Below are 22982 nucleotides of genomic sequence, written 5' to 3' on the forward strand. Positions count from 1 at the left end.
AGAGTGAAAGCGAGGAGGGTGAGATAGGGGCAAAGAGAGTGAAAGCGAGGAGGGTGAGATTGGGGTAAAGAGAGTGAAAGAGAGGAGGGTGAGATAGGGGCAAAGAGAGTGAAAGCGAGGAGGGTGAGATTGGGGTAAAGAGAGTGAAAGAGAGAGGGTGAGATTGGTGTGAAATGACTATAAAGACAAGAAGTAGAGAAATAGAGACAAAAATAGGTATTAAGAGAGACTGACAGAGAGAAAAGACGAGGTAGAAAGAGAGAAACATATTGCGAGAGAGTGAGAGAGGTAGGCAGGTAGTTTGGCGCCTTCACTCTGCCCAGCGCCCCCCGGAGCAGGAGATAAAGGCCTGCTGAATATTTCATGTCTTTGACTGACAGCTCCTCAGGGTCTTAGGAGAGCCATGGCGCCCACTTTACAGTCCAGAGGAATCTCCCAGACAACCTCAACACACATCATGTGACAACACACACGCACACAAAGACGCAGACACATACACGGCAGACACACACATGCACGGATGCGCATGCAGACGACACACACACACAATTCACTCCAGGCCCTGTCACCCTACCGCTATGTCTGGTGCTTAGGTGTACCAGCGGTCATCAGGTTCCAGGTATGTTTGGCATTGTGTGACTTTCAAATGTTCTTATGATTTTAAGCGCATCCTTTGTAACTTGAATTGTTTCCACTCGTTAAAATACATCTGATTAATCAATTCATTATTAATGCATGATAGAGTAGACAACATGAAATCAAATAATTATTTGTCACATGCTCCAAATACAACAGTGCAACCGTCAGCAGACCTTACCGTGAAATACTTACTCACGAGCCCTTAACCAACAATGCAGAGTTCAGGAGCCCGTAAAACGGCGGCCATCCCCACCGGCGCCATTCTCTAAAATCAATAGGAACTGTTATGTTAAAGGGAAGTCACATGCTGGTTCTCTTGGTCTCTGATCAACATGTTGTCAAAACTACAAGCATGTGTCTTCATCTTCACATTCCCTAAACCACGTCTTCAGCAATGTGCTGTATTTACCAAGCTCTCTCAACATTACCCTACACTACAGTACATCACCTCTCGTGTTATACTTAGTCAATCACCTCAAAATACTTTCTCACCTTAAAATTCTTTCCATCGGTTACCTCCTGAGTCTTTCAGAGGTGAATGAAATTCCTATTTGATTCAAGTTTGACCAGGAATGACAGTTATGTCTTATATAATCGCAGTGACTGTGATCATGTGGGCTTTTGAAAGGCTAACGGCAGAGCCATGCTACGGTAGTGTGTTGGAGTGAAATTACACTTGGCAGCCATGTCACATTTTCCAAAAAGCTCTCTGTGATTCTCTGACAAAAAGTGTGCTCCTAAGACATTAGATCCTTTTCTTTCTTCCTTATTAGGAGGGAGCTCGGGTCAAGGTAATTTTCTGACAGTACTGGCAGCACTACTCACTAGCAGGGAATCTGCAGTAAATCAAAGAGAAATCCCTCCTAACTCTCCCTCCTCGGCCTCTCCCTACACTTCCCAGGATCCATCTCTTCTCCCATTAGGATGCATGGAGAGGCTCCTAAGCCTGAATCCAAAGGAACCGTTTCCCCGCCCCGCTGTCACATCTGACCACTCGGCCCCTGATGAGATCATTGTCTGCAGATTGCTTCCCCGTGAGGCCCCTTGGCACCCGGCTGTGTCTGGTGTGTGTGATGTGTGCTGCGTCTGGGGACCAGGCAGGCGGTTCCTCTAATCATCCCTGACACCAATGGCTCCGCCCCTCCTAGGCCCCCACCTCATGCCTGCCCTGGCCCAGTCTAGCCAGCCCAGCTAACTCCAAACACACCTTCCTCTTCCATCCTCTGTCCAATTGGTCTGACTGACAGATCAGCCACTCATGGGCCACAACCAGGCCCAATCACTCTCGCTCATTGACGGAAAATGGCTTCCAGAGCTGCATGTGCCGAAGGAATTAGTTCCCAGTGAGAGCTCATCCAGAGGTCAGATAAAATTGGTGAGACAGAGGGGGTGTATCCTGTACCATACACCCCCTCCCCCTCTCCCATCATCCCTCCTTCTTTACAGGAAAATGAAGTCAGGGGTCTGGTCTAAACAAACTCAGGATGTTGAGCAGCGTGGGGCTTCAGAGCTTTGCTTCTACTGAGGATCAAATCAGTCCCACATCCCCATCATTCGCAGGAGAAAGAGACAGAGATATCAAGGACGTAGGTCGGGGTGCTTTGTAAGGATCCGAAGGCAAGTGGGCAATCTGCCTTTACCATCAGTCCTATTAGCCAACGTACAATCATTGGATAACAAAATAGACGAGCTACGATCATGAAAATCCTACCAATGGGACATTAAAAACTGTAATATCTTATGTTTCACAGAGTTGTGGCTGAACGACGAGATGGATTAAATACAGCTGCTGGGGTTTACACTGCACCAGCAAGATAGAACAGCAGCTTCTGGTAAGAAAAGGGGTGGCGGTCTGTGTATATTTGCAGACAACAGCTAGTGCACAAAATGTAATATTAAGGAAGTGTTGAGGTTTTGCTCGCCTGAGGTAGAGTATCTCATGATAAGCTGTAGACCACACTATTTACCAAGAAAGTTTTCATCTATATTATTCGTAGCTGTTTATTTACTCCGACAAACTGATGCTGGTACTAAGTCCACTCTCAATGAGCTGTATAAGGCCATAAGCAAACAGGAAAATGCTCATCCAGAGGCGGCGCTCCTAGTGGCCAGGGAATTTAATACAGGGAAACTTAAATCGGTTTTACCTCATTTCTACCAGCATGTTAAATGTGCAACAACAGAGAAAAAAACTCTAGACCACCTTTACTCCACACACAGAGACATGTACAAAGAGACACGTACAAAGCTCTCCCTCGCCCTCCATTTGGCAAATCTGACCATAAATCTATCCTCCTGATTCCTGCTTACAACAAAAACTAAAGTAGGAAGCACCGGTGACTCGGTCAATAAAGAAGTGGTCAGATGACGCAGATTCTAAGCTACAGGACTGTTTTGCTATCACAGACGGGAATATGTTCTGGGATACACCACATCAATAACTGGCTTCATCAATAAGTGCATCGATGATGTCGTCCCCACAGTGACCGTACGTACAGTACATACCCCAACCAGAAGCAATGGATTACAGGCAACATAGGCACTGAGCTAAAGGGTAGAGCTGCCGCTTTCAAGGGGAGGTACTCTAACATTCACAAGGACCATTACCAGGACGTGTGTTCCAAGCATGCGCTGACCAACTGGCAAGTGTCTTCACTGACATTTTCAACCTAATATTAATAATATGCATGTCAATCTCTCCTGGCTGAAAGTGGAGGAGAGATTGACATCATCACTACTTTTATTTATGAGAGGTATTGACATGTTGAATGCACCCAGCTGTATGTCTAAACTACTGGCATACAACTCGGACACCCATGCATACCCCACAAGACATGCCACAGGAGGTCTCTTCACAGTCCCCAAGTCCAGAACAGACTACGGGAGGCACACGGTACTACATAGAGCCATGACTACATGGAACTCTATTCCACATCAAGTATCTGACGCAAGCAGTAAAATAAAAAAATAAAAAAGATTTAACAAACACCTTATGGAACAGAGGGGACTATGACCTGCCTAAATTACTACCGACCCGTAGCACTCACGTCTGTAGCCAAGCAATGCTTTGAAAAGCTGGTCATGGCTCACATCAACACCATTATCCCAGAAACCCTAGACCCACTCCAATTTGCATACCGCACCAACAGATCCACAGATGATGCAATCTTTATTGCACTCCACATTGCCCTTTCCCATCTGGACAAAAGGAATTCATTCATTGACTCAGTGTTCAACACCATAGTGCCCTCAAAGCTCATCACACATCTAAGGACCCTGGGACTAAACACCTCCCTCTGCAACTGGATACTGGACTTCCTGACGGGCCGCCCCCAGGTGGTAAGGGTAGGTAACAACACATGTTCCACGCTGATCCTCAACACAGGGGCCCCTCAGGGGTGCGTGGTCAGTCCCCTCCTGTACTCCCCGCCTGCATAGCCAGGCACGACTCCAACACCATCATTAAGTTTGCAGATGATACAAAAGTGGTAGGCCTGATCACCGACAACGATGAGACAGCCTACAGGGAGGAGGTCAGAGACCTGGCCGTGTGGTGCCAGGATAACATCCCTCCCTCAACGTGATCAAGACAAATGAGATGATTGTGGAATACAGGAAAAGGAGGACCAAGCACGCCTCCATTCTCATCAACAGGGCTGTAGCGGAGCAGGTTGAGAGCTTCATGTTCCTTGGTGTCCACATCACCAACAAACTATCATGGTCCAAACACACCAAGACAGTCGTGAAGAGGGCGCAACAAAGCCTATTCCCCGTCAGGAGACTGAAAAGATTTGGCATGGGTCCTCAGATTCTCAAAAACTACACCTCCACCATCGAGGGCATCCTGACTGGTTGCATCCCTGCCTGGTATGGCAGCTGCTTGGCCTCCGACCACAAGGCACTACAGAGGGTAGTGCGTACGGCCCAGTACACCACTGGGGCCAAGATTCCTGCCATCCAGGACCTCTATACCAGGCGGTGTCAGAGGGGGGCCCTAAAAATGGTCAAAGACCCCATCCACCCTACTCATAGACTGTTCTCTCTGATACCACACGGCAAGCGGTACCCGAGCCTAAGTCTAGGTCCAAAAGGCTTCTTAACAGCTTCTACCCCGAAGCCATTAGACTTCTGAACAGCTAATCAAATGGCTACCCAGACTATTTGTATTGTCACCCACCAAATATTTTATACTGCTGCTACTCTCTGGGTAATATCTATGCATGGTCACTAACTCTACCTACATGTACAGATGCAATCGGAAGTTTACATACACTTAGGTTGGAGTCATTAAAACTCGTTTTTCAACCACTCCACAAATTTCTTGTAAACAAACTATAGTTTTGGCAAGTGTGTTAGGAAATCTGCATTTTGCATGACACATAATTTTTCCAACAATTGTTTACAGAAAGATTATTTCACTTCTAACTCTATCACAATTCCAGTGGGTCAGATGTTTACATACACTAAATTGACAGTTTAAACATCTTGGATAATTCCAGAAAATTACGTCATGGCTTTAGAAGCTTCTGATAGGCTAATTGACATAATTTTAGTAAATTGGAGGTAGGTGTACATGTGGATGTATTTCAAGGCCTACCTTCAAACTCAGTGCCTCTTTGCTTGACATCATGAGAAAATCAAAAGAAATCAGCCAAGACCTCAGGAAAAAAATTGTAGACCTCCACAAGTCTGGTCCATCGTTGGAAACAATTTTCAAACGCCTGAAGGTACCATGTTCATCTGTACAAACAATAGTACGCAAGTATTAAAACCATGGGACCACGCAACCGTCATACCGCTCAGAAAGGAGACGCGTTCTGTCTTCAAAGGGGTTGACACCCTAGACCCAAACTGTTACAGACCTATATCTCTCCTGCCCTGCCTATATAGAGTATTCGAAAGCCAAGTTAATAAACAGATCACTGACCATTTCGAATCCCATCGTACCTTCTCCGCTGTGCAATCCGGCTTCCGAGCTGGTCATGGGTGCACCTCAGCCACGCTCAAGGTACTAAACGATATCATAACCGCCATCGATAAAAGACAGTGCTGTGCAATCCAGTCGTGCAATCCGGCTGTGCAATCAGAGACCTGGCCATGGACCTGGCCAAGGCTTTCGACTCTGTCAATCACCGTATTCATATCGGCAGACTCAATAGCCTTGGTTTTTCTAATGACTGCCTCGCCTGGTTCACCAACTACTTTGCAGACAGAGTTCAGTGTGTCAAATCGGAGGGAATGTTGTCCGGCCCTCTGGCAGTCTCTATGGGGGTACCACGGTGTTCAATTCTCGGGCCGACTCTTTTCTCTGAAAGTATCAATGATGTCGCTCTTGCTGCGGGCGATTCCCTGATCCACCTCTACGCAGACGACACCATTCTGTATACTTCTGGCCCTTCATTGGACACTGTGCTAACTAACCTCCAAACGAGCTTCAATGCCATACAACACTCATTCCGGGGCCTCCAACTGCTCTTAAATGCTAGTAAAACCAAATGGATGCTTTTCAACCGTTCGCTGCCCGCACCCGCCCGACTAGCATCACCACCCTGGACGGTTCCGACCTAGAATATGTGGACAACTATAAATACCTAGGTGTCTGGCTTGACTGTAAACTCTCCAATCCAAAATCAAATCTAGAATTGGCTTTCGCAAACAAAGCTTCCTTCACTCACGCCGCCAAACTTACCCCTATAAAACTGACTATCCTACCGTTCCTCAACTTCGGTGATGTCATCTACAAAAAACGTCCAACACTCTACTCAGCCAATTGGATCTAGTCTATCACAGTGACATCCGTTTTGTTACCAAATCACCTTATACCACCCACCCCTGCGACCTGTATGCTCTAGTCGGCTGGCCCGCTCTACATATTCATCGCCAGACCCACTGGCTCCAGGTCATCTATAAGTCTATGCTAGGTAAAGCTCCGCCTCATCTCAGTTCACTGGTCACGAGAACAACACCCACCCGTAGCACACGTTCCAGCAGGTATATCTCACTTATCATCCCCAAAGCCAACACCCCATTTGGCCGCCTTTCCTTCCAGTTCTCTGCTGCCAGTGACTGGAACGAATTGCAAAAATTGCTGAAGTTGGAGACTTTTATTTCCCTCACCAACTTTAAACATCAACTATCTGAGCAGCTAACCAATCGCTGCAGCTGTACATAGTCCATCTGCAAATAGCCCCCCCAATCTACCTAACTCATCCCCATACTGTTTTTATTTGATTTACTTTTCTGCTATTTTGCACACCAATATCTCTACTTGCATATCATCATCTGCTCATTTATCACTCCAGTGTTAATCTGCTAAATTGTAATTATTCGCTCCTATGACCTATTTATTGCCTACCTCCTCATGCCTTTTGCACACACTGTATATAGACTTTCTTTTCTCTACTGTGTCATTGACTTGTTTATTGTGTGATTGGCTTGTTTATTGCTTACTCCATGTGTAACTCTGTGTTGTCCATGTGTAACTCTGTGTCACACTGCTTTGCTTTATCTTGGCCAGGTCGCAGTTGCAAATGAGAACTTGTTCTCAACTAGCCTGTCTGGTTACATCTCAAGACATCAGTCAGGAAGTTAAAGCTTGGACGCAAATGGGTCTTCCAAATGGACAATGACCTGAAGCATACTTCCAAAGTTGTGGCAAAATGGCTTAAGAACAAATAAAGTCAAGGTATTGGAGTGGCCATCACAAAGCCCTGACCTCAATAACATAGAGCATTTGTGGGCAGAACTGAAAAAGCGTGTGCGAGCAAGGAGGCCTACAAACCTGACTCAGTTACACCAACTCTGTCAGGAGGAATGAGCCAAAATTCACCCAACTTATTGTGGAAATTGTGGAAATCTTGTGGAAGGCTACCTGGAACATTTGACCCAAGTTAAACAATTTAAAGGCAAGCTACCAAATACTAATTGAGTGCATGTAATCTTCTGACCCACTGGGAATGTGATGAAAGAAATAAAAGCTGAAATAAATAATTCTCTCTAATATCATTCTGACATTTCACATTCTTAAATTAAAGTGGTGACCCTAACTGACCTAAAACAGGGACTTTTTACTATGATTAAATGTCAGGAATTATGAAAAACTGAGTTTTAATGTACTTGGCTAAGGTATATGCAAACGTCCGACTTCAGCTGTACGTATTACCTCAATAACCTCGACTAACCTGTGCCCCCGCTCATTGACTCTGTACTGGTACCCCCTGTATATAACCTCGCTACTGATATATTACTGCTGCTCTTTAACTATTTGTAATATTTTTTATTTTTTACTTGTCCATATTTTACTTTACACTTATTTCTTAAAACTGCATTGTTGGTTAATGTTATAGCCTCTTGTGTGCCTCAAGTTACTGTGTATATGTGTCCCTGTTAAAGTGCTAAATCATTACTCCTGTCAAAATATCATTGTTATTTACAGAAGAAGTCAGTGAACTTAGTGTTTCGCAGCGTAAATCATTTTCTAATTGAAATATCTAACACCTGAGTTCACTCCACCCCTAGAGAGATTTGATTGGCTGCAAAGGGATTCAACTGTCTTCCCCTAATTCCTGGCCTCCATGTTCTGTCTGTTGGAGACGATGTTGATGGAGAATTATGTGTTGTTTGTTTTAGTTTGGGGGCGAGAACATATTCCGCGCTGTGAAGGTGACATGGCAGGGTGAGTTATGTGTCGTGAGGGGAAGAAATGTGAGCCTTTAAACCTTTTGAAGTGATTCCCTCACTGTCCTGCTGGCCTCAGGCAAGGCTTGTTTGAACACACTGTAGAGGGGCAAAGGGAAGACATGGAAACAAAGTGATTTGTGTGATGTATTGTGAGACGTGGCCGTAACCTTAACTTGTAAACCCAAATTGCATTTAATTAAATGCTTAACATGTAGTTCTAGTGCATCACAATCAAGCTAAGAGATTTATCCACTAGCATGCCCTTTAATTTGGAAAGGTATAATAAAAAATGTAATGTAAATTTCTCACAAATATTAATGTTATATTGTCATTAATTCCTTGTTCTACAGTGACAACCCAAATAAACCCAAAGTAATTGTAACGGCGTTCGTCTGTTGAAGGAGAAGCGGACCAAAATGCAGCGTGGTGGTTACTCATGTTCTTTAATGAAAAATGACTTGACGTGAAAAAATGAACAATACAAAACAACAAACGGAACGTGAAAACCTATACAGCCTATCTGGTGAATACAAACACAGAGACAGGAACAATCACCCACGAAATACTCAAAGAATATGGCTGCCTAAATATGGTTCCCAATCAGAGACAACGATAATCACCTGACTGATTGAGAACTGCCTCAGGCAGCCATAGACTATGCTATACACCCCACAAAACCCCAAGACAAAAACACACCACAATAACCCATGTCACACCCTGGCCTGACCAAATAAATGAAGACAAACATAATATATTTCGACCAGGGCGTGACAGAACCCCCCTAAGGTGCGGACTCCCGGACGCACATCAAAACAATAGGGAGGGTCCGGGTGGGCATCTGTCCATGGAGGCGGCTCCGGCGCGGGACGTGGACCCCACTCTATTAATGACTTAATTCCTCCTCCTCACGTCCTATGATAGTCCACCCTTGCCGCCGACCATGGCCTAGTAGTCCTCACCCAGAACCCCACTGGACTGAGGGGCAGCTCGGGAACTGAGGGGCAGCTCGGGACTGGGGCAGCTCGGGACTGAGGGGAAGCTTAGCACTGAGGGGCAGCTCGGGACTGAGGGGCAGCTCGGGACTGAGAGGAAGCCCAGCACTGAGAGGAAGCCCAGCACTGAGAGGAAGCTCAGCACTGAGAGGAAGCTCAGGCAGGTAGTTGGATCCGGCAGATCCTGGCTGGCTGGCGGTTCTGGCAGATCCTGGCTGACTGGCGGTTCTGGCAGATCCTGGCTGACTGGCGGATCTGGAAGAGTCTTGTTGACAGGCGGATCTGGAAGAGTCTGGTTGACAGGCGGATCTGGAAGAGTCTGGCTGACTGGCAGATCTGGAAGAGTCTGGCTGACTGGCAGATCTGGAAGAGTCTGGCTGACTGGCAGATCTGGAAGAGTCTGGCTGACAGGCGGATCTGGAAGAGTCTGGTTGACAGGCGGATCTGGAAGAGTCTGGCTGACTGGCAGATCTGGAAGAGTCTGGCTGACTGGAAGAGTCTAGCTGACTGGCAGATCTGGAAGAGTCTGGCTGACTGGCAGATCTGGAAGAGTCTGGCTGACTGGCAGATCTGGAAGAGTCTGGCTGACAGGCGGATCTGGAAGAGTCTGGTTGACAGGCGGATCTGGAAGAGTCTGGCTGACTGGCAGATCTGGAAGAGTCTGGCTGACTGGAAGAGTCTAGCTGACTGGCAGATCTGGAAGAGTCTGGCTGACTGGCAGATCTGGAAGAGTCTGGCTGACTGGCAGATCTGGAAGAGTCTTGCTGACTGGCAGATCTGGAAGAGTCTGGCTGACTGGCAGATCTGGCAGATCCTGGCTGACTGGCAGCGCAGGAGAGGCTCTGGCAGCGCAGGATAGGAGGAATGCTCTGGCAGCGCTGGAGAGGCGAGGCGCACTGTAGGTCTGATGCGTGGTGCTGGCACTGGTGGTACTGGGCCGAGGACACGCACAGGAAGCCTGGTGCGGGGAGCTGCCACCGGAGGGCTTTTGTGTGAAGGTGGCACAGGATGGGCTAGACCGTGAATGCGTACTGGAGATCTTGAGAGCAGTGCTGGCACAGGACGTGTAAGGCTAGGAAGGTGCACAGGAGGCCTGGTGCGTGAGGCTGGCACCATCTTAACCAGCCGACTAACACGCACCTCAGGATGAGTATGGAGCGCTGACCCAGGTGCCATCAAATCCCCGACACGCTCCGTCGGGCGAATATCATGCTTAAAGCACCAACACAGCAACTCCCTCATTACTCTCTCCTCCAATTTCCCCATTAACTCCTTCACAGTCTCTGCTTCGCTCACCTCCAACACCGGCTCTGGTTCTGGTCTCCTCCTTGGCTCCTCATGATAAACAAGGAGAGTTGGCTCAGGTCTGACTCCTGACTCTGCCACACTCTCCCTGAGCCCCCTCCCAAGAAATTTTAGGGGCTGACTCTCGGGCTTCCATCCGCGTCGCCGCGCTGCTTCCTCATTCCAGTGCCTCTCAGCTCTCGCCGCCTCCAGTTCTTCTTTGGGACGGCGATATTCTCCAGGCTGATCCCAGGGTCCTTCTCCGAACAATTCGTCCTCCCATGTCCATTCCTTCTCCTGCTGCACCTTGGGGCGGCTACACTCCCCTGGTTTAGCCCAGGGTCCTCTCCCGTCAAGGATTTCCTCCCAAGTCCAGAAAGTCTTGTTACGCTGCTCCTGCTGAGGCTGTTGCCTGTTACCACGCCGCTTGGTCCTGTTGTGGTGGGTGATTCTGTAACGGCGTTCGTCTGTTGAAGGAGAAGCGGACCAAAATGCAGCGTGGTGGTTACTCATGTTCTTTAATGAAAAATGACTTGACATGAAAAAATGAACAATATAAAACAACAAACGGAACGTGAAAACCTATACAGCCTATCTGGTGAATACAAACACAGAGACAGGAACAATCACCCACGAAATACTCAAAGAATATGGCTGCCTAAATATGGTTCCCAATCAGAGACAACGATAATCACCTGACTGATTGAGAACCGCCTCAGGCAGCCATAGACTATGCTATACACCCCACAAAACCCCAAGACAAAAACACACCACAATAACCCATGTCACACCCTGGCCTGACCAAATAAATGAAGACAAACATAATATATTTCGACCAGGGCGTAACAGTAATTATTCACCTGTTATAACCTGACCATATTGTGAGAATTGCCTTGAGATATGAGTCTGGGTTAAACTAACAGTGACAACCCAAATAAACCCAAAGTAATTATTCACCTGTTATAACCTGACCATATTGTGAGAATTGCCTTGAGATATGAGTCTGGGTTAAACTAGCAGATGTCATTTGCGTAACAACAATAGTCTTTTAACTAGCTATACGCCGCCTGTGAGTACAGTAGCTTATCATGCTGTCTGGTGAATAACCTGACTCTACTGTCACTGATTCAAAGACATGACCTCAGAGGTAAATGGTGTGCACCCTCTCCTCTCTGAGACAAAAGCTAATAATGCAGAAAACAGACCAGGGACTTTCCTGCCATGCAGCCTGAGTATCTTCCAATGCTGTGGCTTGTTGGAGGGTCTGGTAAGAAGGAATAATAATAAAATCATCCATCATGCACATGGGACTGGGAAAACACCCAGTGAAGTGATGCTAGGCTAGAGAAACAATCATATGCACTATGGGCTCTCAGGCACTCCCAGGGCCGGGCTGTGCTGTCTGCTGGCTGAGGATCTTGTGCCTGTCTTGGAGCCTCTCCAGAGTGAAGAAGAGCCCCGGTAATTACAATGGGAGGCATGAAGAGTCATTACAAGTCATGTCCCATGCATGGTAGACAGTGACCTCTCCCAAAACGCACCAAACCGGAACCATACATCACCCCTTCATCCTCACACCCTCTCATTTGGAACATTTAGAAGCCCTGGGGTTTTGGCAAGGAGAGATGGAGCTACATGTGTGTATGTGGATGTAAAAGTGCCTTGTGCTCTGTCTCTCTGTGTACAGTGGAGGGAGTCCCATGAGTAAGCATCAGCATGTGTGTGGAGCGGAGCGGCACGATTCTCCCCTCCTCTCTCTGCTCTCTGTCTCCTTCACCTCATCACCCCTCTCACTCTCTCTCATCGGAGGGAAGGTAAGGAAGCGGATGGAGCATCGCAGCCTGGTTTATTTAGCGGACAGGGGTTCAGAGTTGAAAGGAAGTGGGTGTGTGGTGAGGAGATGGAGGGAGGAAGGGAGGAGGGGTGATGTGTGAGCAGGGGAGTGTGTGGTGTGGTGGGCGTGGGAGAGAGGGATGAGATGGGACCACATATCTCTAATGGAACGTTATGTTTGACATGGGGGCTGGCTGATGTAGGAGGAGGATGGTGGGGATTCCTGGAGTTTGGCTGACACACACACACTCACACACATCCCCCTGAAGTGTGCCCCTCCGTGTCAGCCGAGTGGCGCTGTGCTTTGATCTCAGCTCCGCGGGTCAGAAATATCTCCCTCTCTCTCTCAATCTCTCTCTCTCTCTCTCTACCTCCCTCCAGCCATCTGCCTGCCAGGGAAGAGGCTCGACTGCCTCAGGGTGTTTAGGTTTAGGAGGGATCCTAATTTCCTCTTCTAATCATGACATCGTCCTGCCTGAATAGGTTAAAGATGTTGCCAGGATATTCTCCGCTTCCTCACTCCAGCAGGGCCCAAATTAGACACATTACATACTTCCCCAGTGTGAGATAATATTTAACCCATTTCCTCGCTGAAAAACAGTAAGTGTCTGTGTGTCTGTGTGTGTGTGTGTGTGTGTGTGTGTGTGTGTGTGTGTGTGTGTGTGTGTGTGTGTGTGTGTGTGTGTGTGTGTGTGTGTGTGTGTGTGTGTGTGTGTGTGTGTGTGTGTGTGTGTGTGTGTGTGTGAATGTGTGCGCGTGTGCGCGTGCGTTTGCGTGTGTGTGCGTGTGTGCGTGTGCGCGTTTGCGTTTGCGTGTGTGTGTGTGTGTGTGTGTGCATATGTGTATCAGTGGAGGCTGCTGAGTGGAGGATGGATCATAATAATGGCTGGAAGGGAGCAAATTGAATGACATCAAACCACATGGAAACCATGTGTTTAATACCATTCCACTAATTCGTCTCCAGCCCGTCCTCCCCAATTAAGGTGCCACCAACCTTTGGTGTGTATATGACTGTGTTTGTCGTATGTGGCCACAAACTAGCATGCCCCATATGGTGGGATCAGATTCTGAGGTAATTCAATAGTGGAGAATGCGTTGAGTTGAGCTCCTCCCCCATCACGGACATGATTAAAGACTTGACTGATTAGAGGTGAAGAGTGGCCATGGCCCACTCAGCTTGTCAATAACAGTTAGACTCACCTCAATGCTGTTCTGACCAGCCTGTCTCTCTGTCCCCACCACCCACTAACCATTTTCCATCTGAAACACAACGCCTATCTGTCATGCATTTGACAGTTTACAGTTGATACACATATCAATAGTTCAAATGTTATACTCATGTTAAATACAGTATTTGCTAAATGTGAATACTAGTTTTTGCAACAGAACATTTTTTTAAATGCATTGAATTGATAGGTTTTCACCAAACTTTGACAGTGTGCAATCAGCCCTTCTCAGTCCAGCGTGTATGGCACTGGTTCAAAACCCAGCGGCTATGTTTCAACCAGAATCTCTCCAGGGCCTTGTGAGTAATGAGAGGCCCAAATTAGAATCCTAACTCTTCATTTCAGCTGCGTCTGTGCTCGGCCATCAACTAAACAATACAACAATGACACTTACATAATTCAAGCCCTGAGAAATGTGTCCATATTGCCACAATGAGTGTGGTTCAAGAAGTAGCAAGGCCACAAGATATGACTGTCTTTCATCCCAGATCTCATACACAATTGACTCATGTTAAACGCAAGGTCTCTGGTCATAAATGCCGGAGCGCACAGTTTTCCACAGCCAGTCAGGCATACATGATTTATTTGATTTAGCACTGTTGAACTGCAATGCAGAATCTGTACTCGCACCACAAAGACGTGATGACATGATAAAGAGAGAACTGCAAATTATACATACCAATCATCATAACATATGTATAGACTCTCCATCTCCTACTATTTTATCTAGATGTTGCTTGAAAAGGTATGTGGGTATGTATGGAGGAGTGGGATGAAGAATAGTGCATCCATAAAGATTTTCAGCTCAAACAACCATGTGTTTTCCATAAAATCATACTTCACAGGATTTTTTATGGCAGGGGTGTTGCTTCGAGATCTCTCTGAGGCAGTATCTGTAGTCCATCCCTGAAGGCAACACACAATACTCGAGGCCTGAAAGACAGCATGACATAGCAGCACCAGTTAAGGAGAGGAATGTTCCGGATTCTTCTGCCAAACTACATGGGGAGAATCCAGTCCAGTTCCTTTTTGTAGTTCTGGTGTTTTGCGTGAGGAGAAAACATGCCTGAAAACAGGAATAAATTAGAAATGGAACTAAATTAAGGCGTAATGATATTTCAACATTTGTGGTTTGTTTAATATTTGTACTAGTCGATCCCAATGCGCTGCATTGAATTCTGTGACTTCATAATATGTTCTTTCACAAAATGCAACTTTTTGTATCACAGTTTTTTAACTCATAATTATGGACAGCATGTAGAATGCAGATCAAGTAGACCATATTCCCTAAATATAGTATATACATACTGTATTCCCTTTTGGGCTAAGAATTTCTTGTACATTATAATAAACTTGTGCCTGACAGCATTGAGAATGCTTTCTACAAATTAAGAGTTTATTTACAAAACGGTATATCCACCAATTTTTCACATTTGGGTTTTTTTGCATCAGAAATGATTGCTTATGGGTACCTTTATGTGCATGTAAAATATTGCTGTTCTCAGATTTAGAATTCATAGCTTTTAGAAGTGTATTAAAATCAGTTGCAAAACGCTATGTCAATTTCTTAGCTGGAATGTGATGTTATATATGCTGTATATTTAACATATAAATGAAACCCATCATAAATCCAGCTTCATGATATAGTGCAGGGGTATTCAACTCTTACCCTACGAGGTACGGAGCCTGTTGGTTTTATGTTCTACCTGAAAGTAGATTTCACCCACCTGGTGTGTCAGGTCCAAATCAGTCCCTAATTAGAGGGTAACAATGAAAAAAAGCAGTGGAACTGGCTTCGAGGTCCAGATTTGAGTTTAAGGGCTCTACTGTTTAGTTAGAGATATACCTTGTACCAAATGACACCCTATTCCCTATATATTGCACTTCTTTTGGCCAGACCCCAGATATCATATAACTGTATCGATTTTTTTTAAATATAGATTTTTATATTGATGTCACAAATGTGAATCATTTGTCCAGTTATTTAATAAAAATGTAATTATTTGTCGAATTTGACTGTGTGAAACCTTGCAGTGCTTCTTTTTCTCTGAGAGTGAGGCAGGTATATCTTGTTTTGCAACGAAATGTGATGTTTTTCCCTCTGAAATGAAACCATCTAGTGGTAGGTTTAAAATGAATACATCTGTCATTTAACAACTGCATGCCATGATTAGATGCGGGAAAAACACACCAATCTATTTCACAAGTTCTTTAAACAAAAAAGAGCAAATTTCCCAACATTTCTGAAAATGGATGTGTAGTATTTTAGAAAGAAACTCTTCAAATATTTTCCAGTCATATATGTGGCCTGATCCATTTATGTTGGAAATATATATATACAAGTATATATATATTTATATTATATATATACTGTATATATATTAATTTAGTCATATCACATACTGTGAAAGACACTCATTCATTGTGCTGAATCAGCATTGAGCAGGAGAGATAGTTTTATTGAGAAAAGCATAGGGAAGTTTCAGTAGCATTTAGCATGTACAATACATAACCTTTCAAGTTTGTTTTACATTAGCAAATAGGAGAATGATAGTGTGCATGAACTCTGCATGTACTAACCTTTATAGGGGGATAACAGAGGGGTACAGGGAACATACAGCCGTCTCTTACCTTCGTCTTTCACTCACTACGGAACCTCTGAAGTTTACACTCCATATGTTTTAGGAAGCAGATAGTCCCAAAAGAACATCCAAAATGACAAGCTGCTGGTAAGACCAGCCTGTTGAGCAAGTTAACATGATTCATCTATGCTAGTAAGTCGTAGAACCCAGTACACATAACTTTTTTTACATGCCGTGATCTCGAATCTATCACACATACCAAACAAACCATTTATTTTGTTCCACTATCTATTTGTGTGTTTACCTTTGACTGTTGTGTGTACCCTTTGAGCGAAAGATGAGAGAAAAGGTCGGAGGGAATTGAATTCTTTGTAGCCTGCTGTTCCCAGTCTCTATGGCGTAGACAGCTGGGCGCCCTGTACAGTTAAGATCACAGGCCTTGATAACCTGGCCCTTGATTTATGGACAGCATGAGCTTTTGCAATCACCTAATGAGGGAAACTAGAGTGTTTACATGTTTATTAAATAGCTAGAACCAGCTGGAACTAGTCGAGCAGACAGCATCTATAATAATATTTCTGTTTCCGTCACAGCCCACCTTAACCCCATGCTGGACAGTTTGGTCTCACTGAATCAGATGGCTTTGAATAAAGAGAGAAAGCGAGGCTGTTTGTCTGTTAGATGTGTGGACTGGACAGAGAGGATGGTTGATTTGGAGAACACCTCACAGTCAATGTGGCACCATGAGTAATTGAGTGATGGCATGGCCACGTTGGTGCTGTTTACAACTTTCCTCTAATTGGAGGGCTTTGCATCAAGAATGACCTCAATGTATTAGAAATAGAAATGGTAAGCAGTTTGTGCATAATTTGTTGACTACTTTTTGTTCCAAGTAACCTTGCAGTGTTTTCCTGCCAAAGGTACTATAAGGAAAGGCTCATGGTTCTAGGAACAACAATAATACCAGTGATACTAAATGGATTTTCCTGAAAACAGAATGCCCTTTGATGGGGTCAGCCTGGGAAAAAAAGAATACCCCACATCTCTGTGTTGCTTAAAAAAAAGAAAGGGTCCCAAATCGATAAAGGGGAAAAGAACACAAACCTGCATGTTTTCTTCCTCTTTGGCCAGGCATACATATTTTACGATCTCCAACAGTCCTGTTGTCGGTTTCCCCCCCTGAACGAAATACTTTGCTGTTCTCATTACAGGAGGTCATGCAAAGTTTTCTCAGTAGGGGCCTGTCTACCCCGAGGCTGTTCTCAGCCAGAGAAGCCTGGAACTCACATGGTACTGTACTCACAGCCAGCCCTTGGCTTCAGTTACCGGGACTTAAATGTTTAACAGCTCTCAGTCGACTAACATAAACAAGCTACTTGCAGGCTCTTTTTTTGGGACACGTAAAGACACTTTCAGGAACAGTGCACGCTGGAAATTATATCTTGTAATCCCTGCTCTTCGTGCCTCTCTTAAAAGTGCGAGTAGGAACAAGTGGGGGTCATGCTTTTTACTGCAGTGGCGACAGGGGGGCTTTCGCTGCACTCGTATCAACCCTCTCCCTCTCTCTCTTGCCTTCGTCTGTTCCCCCGGCCTGCCGAGATGAAGACGAGACCCCACCACCGCCCTCCACCTCATCCTCCACCCCTCTCTCCTCCTGGCCCTTCCCATCACAGTCTCTGGAATACCTCAGCACCTGGGAAAGATTCCCTGCAATCCAAAAAAAGTTCATGCACAACAGACACCCTTTCTCCATTTGGCCTCTTGTAAAACCTTTGCACACCAATTCCTCTTTCCATCAGAGCGATGTAATTGTCCGTTTTCTTTAAAGAAACGGGGGTAGCAGCCGAGTGGTCATGAAGGCTTCCAGAGCAGCCTGTCTGTCAACCAGCCAGAACCACTGACCTACAACCACTGGCTCTGGGGGGGGGGGGGGTTATAGAGTATGTTAGTCCACTGGCTCTCGGGGGTTATAGAGTATGTTAGTCCACTGGCTCTCGGGGGTTATAGAGTATGTTAGTCCACTGGCTCTCGGGGGTTATTGAGTATGTTAGTCCACTGGCTCTCGGGGGTTATAGAGTATGTTAGTCCACTGGCTCTCGGGGGTTATAGAGTATGTTAGTCCACTGGCTCTTGGGGGTTATAGAGTATGTTAGTCCACTGGCTCTTGGGGGTTATAGAGTATGTTAAAACACTGGCTCCCTCCCTAGGGTTATAGAGTATGTGAAACCACTGGCTCTTGGGGGCGGGGGTTATAGAGTATGTTAAACCACTGGCTCTTGGGGGCGGGGGTTATAGAGTATGTTAAAACACTGGCTCTTGAGGGTAGGCATGGCCCTCAATATGAGAGTTCAAGATTACATTGATTTGACAATGTTCTTTTGTATTCCTTTGTACACAAAAAACTATTGTACAATTTCACATAACTAGTTCATCTCATACTCATCCTTCAGATATTTGTTTGACCAAATATTCACACTTACAGCAATAACAGAAACATGAAAGAAATCCACTCCACATTCATCACAACTCAGTTAGTTACTCAGTTAGTTTAGTAACTATAGTCACAGACCTTCAAAGTCCTGCTGTGTTTTGGGTAGTCATTTTCCCTCTTAGGGATTAGCACCTAGAGCTACAGGCACATTTATGTCTCATCCAATCACCAACGGCGCTTAATAAATCCAGACCTTGGGTGTACTGAAACCAGAAACACACTCCCCCTATGGATCTAACACTAATGGTTCCTACAGGCCCCCACCCCCTATTCACGCACACGCATGCACGCACGCACGCACACACACACACTAACACACACACACACACACACACACGCACGCACGCACGCACGCACGCACGCACGCACGCACGCACGCACGCACACACACACACACACACACACACACACACACACACACACACACACACACACACACACACACACACACACACACACACACACACACACACACACACACACACACACACACACACACAGCAGCCATGGCAGCAGATTAACACAGGCTCTGTTCACGGCAGTGCGACCTTGGGACACCACCAGCGCCAGACCTAGTCTCAGCTACTCCCTCAGAGGTGGCGTGGAAAGGCAGCCGGCGCTCCCAACAAGTCTCTGCCCCAGCAAATCACTCATTTTCATACAATTACCTCCCTCTCCCTTCCTGCGCATGGCTGGGTGCGAGTGTCGCCCGTCTGCCTGCCATTGTGTGCTAATTTTAGGCCCATTATTTGAAGTAACAAATGTGTGCCGGGCAGAGTCACTTTCACATTAATACATTGCACCCGAGGGGAAGTCTTCCCCCAGCTATGGATCAAAGGTCCCCTCTATTGTATGCAACTTCCTGTTTCCCTTTTTAGTTGCAGGTTGTTGTTTTTTCTCGCCCTGCTCCTCCTGTTGGTTCACAGCCCACAGCACTGAACCTCCTCAGACGACGCCATGACGGACAAGCGTGAGAATCTGACCTTTCACCCCTCGGCGGCGTGAGGGAACAGGTGATTTGTGGGAAGAAGAACAGGAGGTGACAAGAGGAGAGCTCATGATCCTCACATATATCTTGGGTCGCAGGGTAAAATCTGTTTTCCATTGTCTTATTCTCAGTGGAGAAGGTCATTTATGGCAAAACACCTCATCATACTGTATATCTGTGGTTCATCGGCTGGCCGCAGTGTTTCGTGTTAGATGATTTAAGACAAAGTTGCCTTGGCCTTATGCGGAAGTCTTTTCCAAGTGAGTTTAATCTCATAAATTGAACAATATACTGTATGTTAGATTAAAGGTACCAAAACATTTCTGCAGCATTGAAGGTCCCCAAGAACACAGTGGCCTCCAAAATTCTGAATTGGAAGAAGTTTGGAACGACAAAGACTCTTCCTAGAGCTGGCCGCCCGGGCCAAACTGAGCATTCGAGTGAGAAGGGCCTTGGTCAGGGAGGTGACCAAGAACTCGATAGTCACTCTGACAGAGCTCTAGAACTCTTCTGCGGAGATGGGAGAACCTTCCAGAAGGACAACCATCTCTGCAGCAGTCCACCAATCAGGCCTTTATGGTAGAGTGGCCAGACAGAAGCCACTCCTCAGTAAAAGGCACATGACAGCCCACTCTCTCACCATGAGAAGCAAGATTCTTTGGTCTGTGAAAACCTGGCGCCATCCCTACGGTGAAGCATGGTGGGGGCAGCATCATGCTGTGGGGATGTTTTTCAGCGGCAGAGACTGGGAGACTATTCAGGATCGAGGCAAAGATGAACGGAGCAAATTACAGAAAAACCTGCTCCAGAGCTCTCAGGACCTCAGACTGAGGGCGAAGGTTCACCTTCCAACAGGACAACGACCCTAAGCACACAGTGGCTTCGGGACAAGTCTCTGAATGTCCTTGAGAGGCCCAGCCAGAGCCCGAACTTAAACGTGATCAAACGTCTCTGGAGAGACCTGAAAATGCTGTGCAGCAATGCTCCCCATCCAACCTGACAGAGCTTGAAAGGATCTGCAGAGAAGAATGGGAGAAACTCCCCAAATACAGGTGTGCCAAGCTTGTGGTGTCATACACAAGAAATCGCTGCCAAAGGTGATTCAACAAAATACTGAGTAAAGGGTCTGAATACTTGTGTAAATGTATTATTGAATGTTATACATTTTTTATAAATTAGCAAACATTTCTAAAAACCTGTTTTTGCTTTGTCATTACGGGGAATTGCGTATATATTGATGAGGGGGGGAAACAATTCAATCAATTTTAAAATAAGTCTTTTTTAAATTTTTCTTCCCAATTTCGTGGTATCCAATTGTTAGTACTATCTTGTCTCATCGCTACAACTCCCGTATGGGCTTGGGAGAGACGAAGGTTGAAAGTCATGCGTCATCGATACACAACCCAACCAAGCCGCACTGCTTTTTAACACATCCAACCCGGAAGCCAGTCGCACCAATGTGTTGGAGGAAACACCATGCACCTGGCAACCTTGGTTAGGGCGCACTGCACCCGGCCTGCCACAGGAGTCACTGGTGCGCGATGAGACAAGGATATCCCTACCGGCCAAGCCCTCCCTAACCCGGACGACGCTATACCAATTGTGCGTCGCCCCACGGACCTCCCGGTCGCGGCCGGTTACGACAGAGCCTGGGCGCGATCCCAGGGTCTCTGGTGGCACAGCTGGCGCTGCAGTGCAGCACCCTTAACCACTGCGCCACCCGGGAGGCCTTAAAAGTCTTTAACCTAACAAAATGTGAAAAAAGTCCAGGGGTCTGAATACTTTCCGAAGGCACTGTACATGTAATGTTGACCTTGTACATCTGTTGTTGTACTATGACCTCACCATCAAACTGATCTGAAACTATTTGACCTTGTCCTCAGAAACCTTTATTTTACAAGCATCTGTCCTTTCCTATTCCACCACATACACACACTACTCTCCAGTGCCCTTCACTCTGGCCTTATGCCTCAGAGTTTGTGGGCAACAAAGAGCGATGGAGCAATTGACAGCTAAGCAGAGAGAAGTCTCACTCCCTCTAGCATCACAGAGTGACCATCACGCCATTGTGCTCGAATGAAACGCCCTTGAAGCCTGTGAAACCAAGGACGTTGTGTGTCTGCACAGGCATAGTTCACGACATCACTTCCTGAGCCCTTTGATGAGAGCTCATACGGGGAACGTTTGTGAAGGATTATAGAAATGTTTTGCATTTGGGCAATACCGCTGCAATGTTGCCACTTATAAATGTCTTTATAGTTTCCTCAGTGTAGTCATTGTAGCATGCTGACTGAATTAGCAAGAGAGACGCACTGATAAGCAACTAAAGGGACATTTGGTGAGTCCGCCTTATTTCACGGAATGGTTGTTTTTTGTTTGTCATCATCTATTGAGAAACAATGGGCTCAAATCTTGCCTCGAAACCTGAGCTTTCTTGAACATTTAATAAGGGTAAATTAGAACGTTATGCCTAAAATGTATTGGTCTAACGAGCAAAGAAGCTTAATAGCGGGAAAAACATCATGATCTGTTTATAGCAGCCCTTTCAAGTGGTTCCCCTGTCCCTCATTTAGGCTTTTGTTCTCCAACGACAGAGCATAAACATAAGAGTATAAACCTGGTTAATGAGTGATGTCACAAAAGCCCTGTACCCAATGCCAGTTCACCAGAAAGATCCTGAACAACAGCATTTGAGTAACCTCCACTCACTAACAGGGTCATACACACCCACACACGCACACACACAGATACACACACACAGTCTGAGTCAGAGGTAAACAAAAGGCAGGATATGAGTGCGGTGGCATAGGGGCCTGTAACTTAATGGCCAAAGACTGAAGGTGATAGGGACTCTCATCCAAACCTCTCATTAGAGAGAGGAGTAGGGCCTTGGAGGGGGTGAGGGTGGGGGTGGAGGAGGTGGGGGTACTCTACCAAAGCCCTGTGGACTCTTATGATGAGGGAGTTGCTTGCATTGCTCATGAGACTTAAGGTCAAACACTCCACTTCCAGGTCTCATGAGCCTATGTGTGTCACAACTGTATTGCGGATAGTCACAGAGGAATATAGGGTTTAAAAATAAACGTAATTCCTTTCCTTCTTGGTATAGTAATGTATTATGTACTGTAGATGTGCAGTGATATCTCCAAAGGTGAAAGCAGGTTACATTTATGATCAATTTATGAGCCAACAAAACATCTTCATTTTGATAAGCAGAGAAAGCTGTGGATTAATGTTAGGCGCACAGGCCAAATTACTGTTACCTAA

This window comes from Oncorhynchus masou, chromosome 8 (genome assembly GCF_036934945.1).
Source record: "Oncorhynchus masou masou isolate Uvic2021 chromosome 8, UVic_Omas_1.1, whole genome shotgun sequence".
NCBI lineage: Eukaryota > Metazoa > Chordata > Actinopteri > Salmoniformes > Salmonidae > Oncorhynchus > Oncorhynchus masou.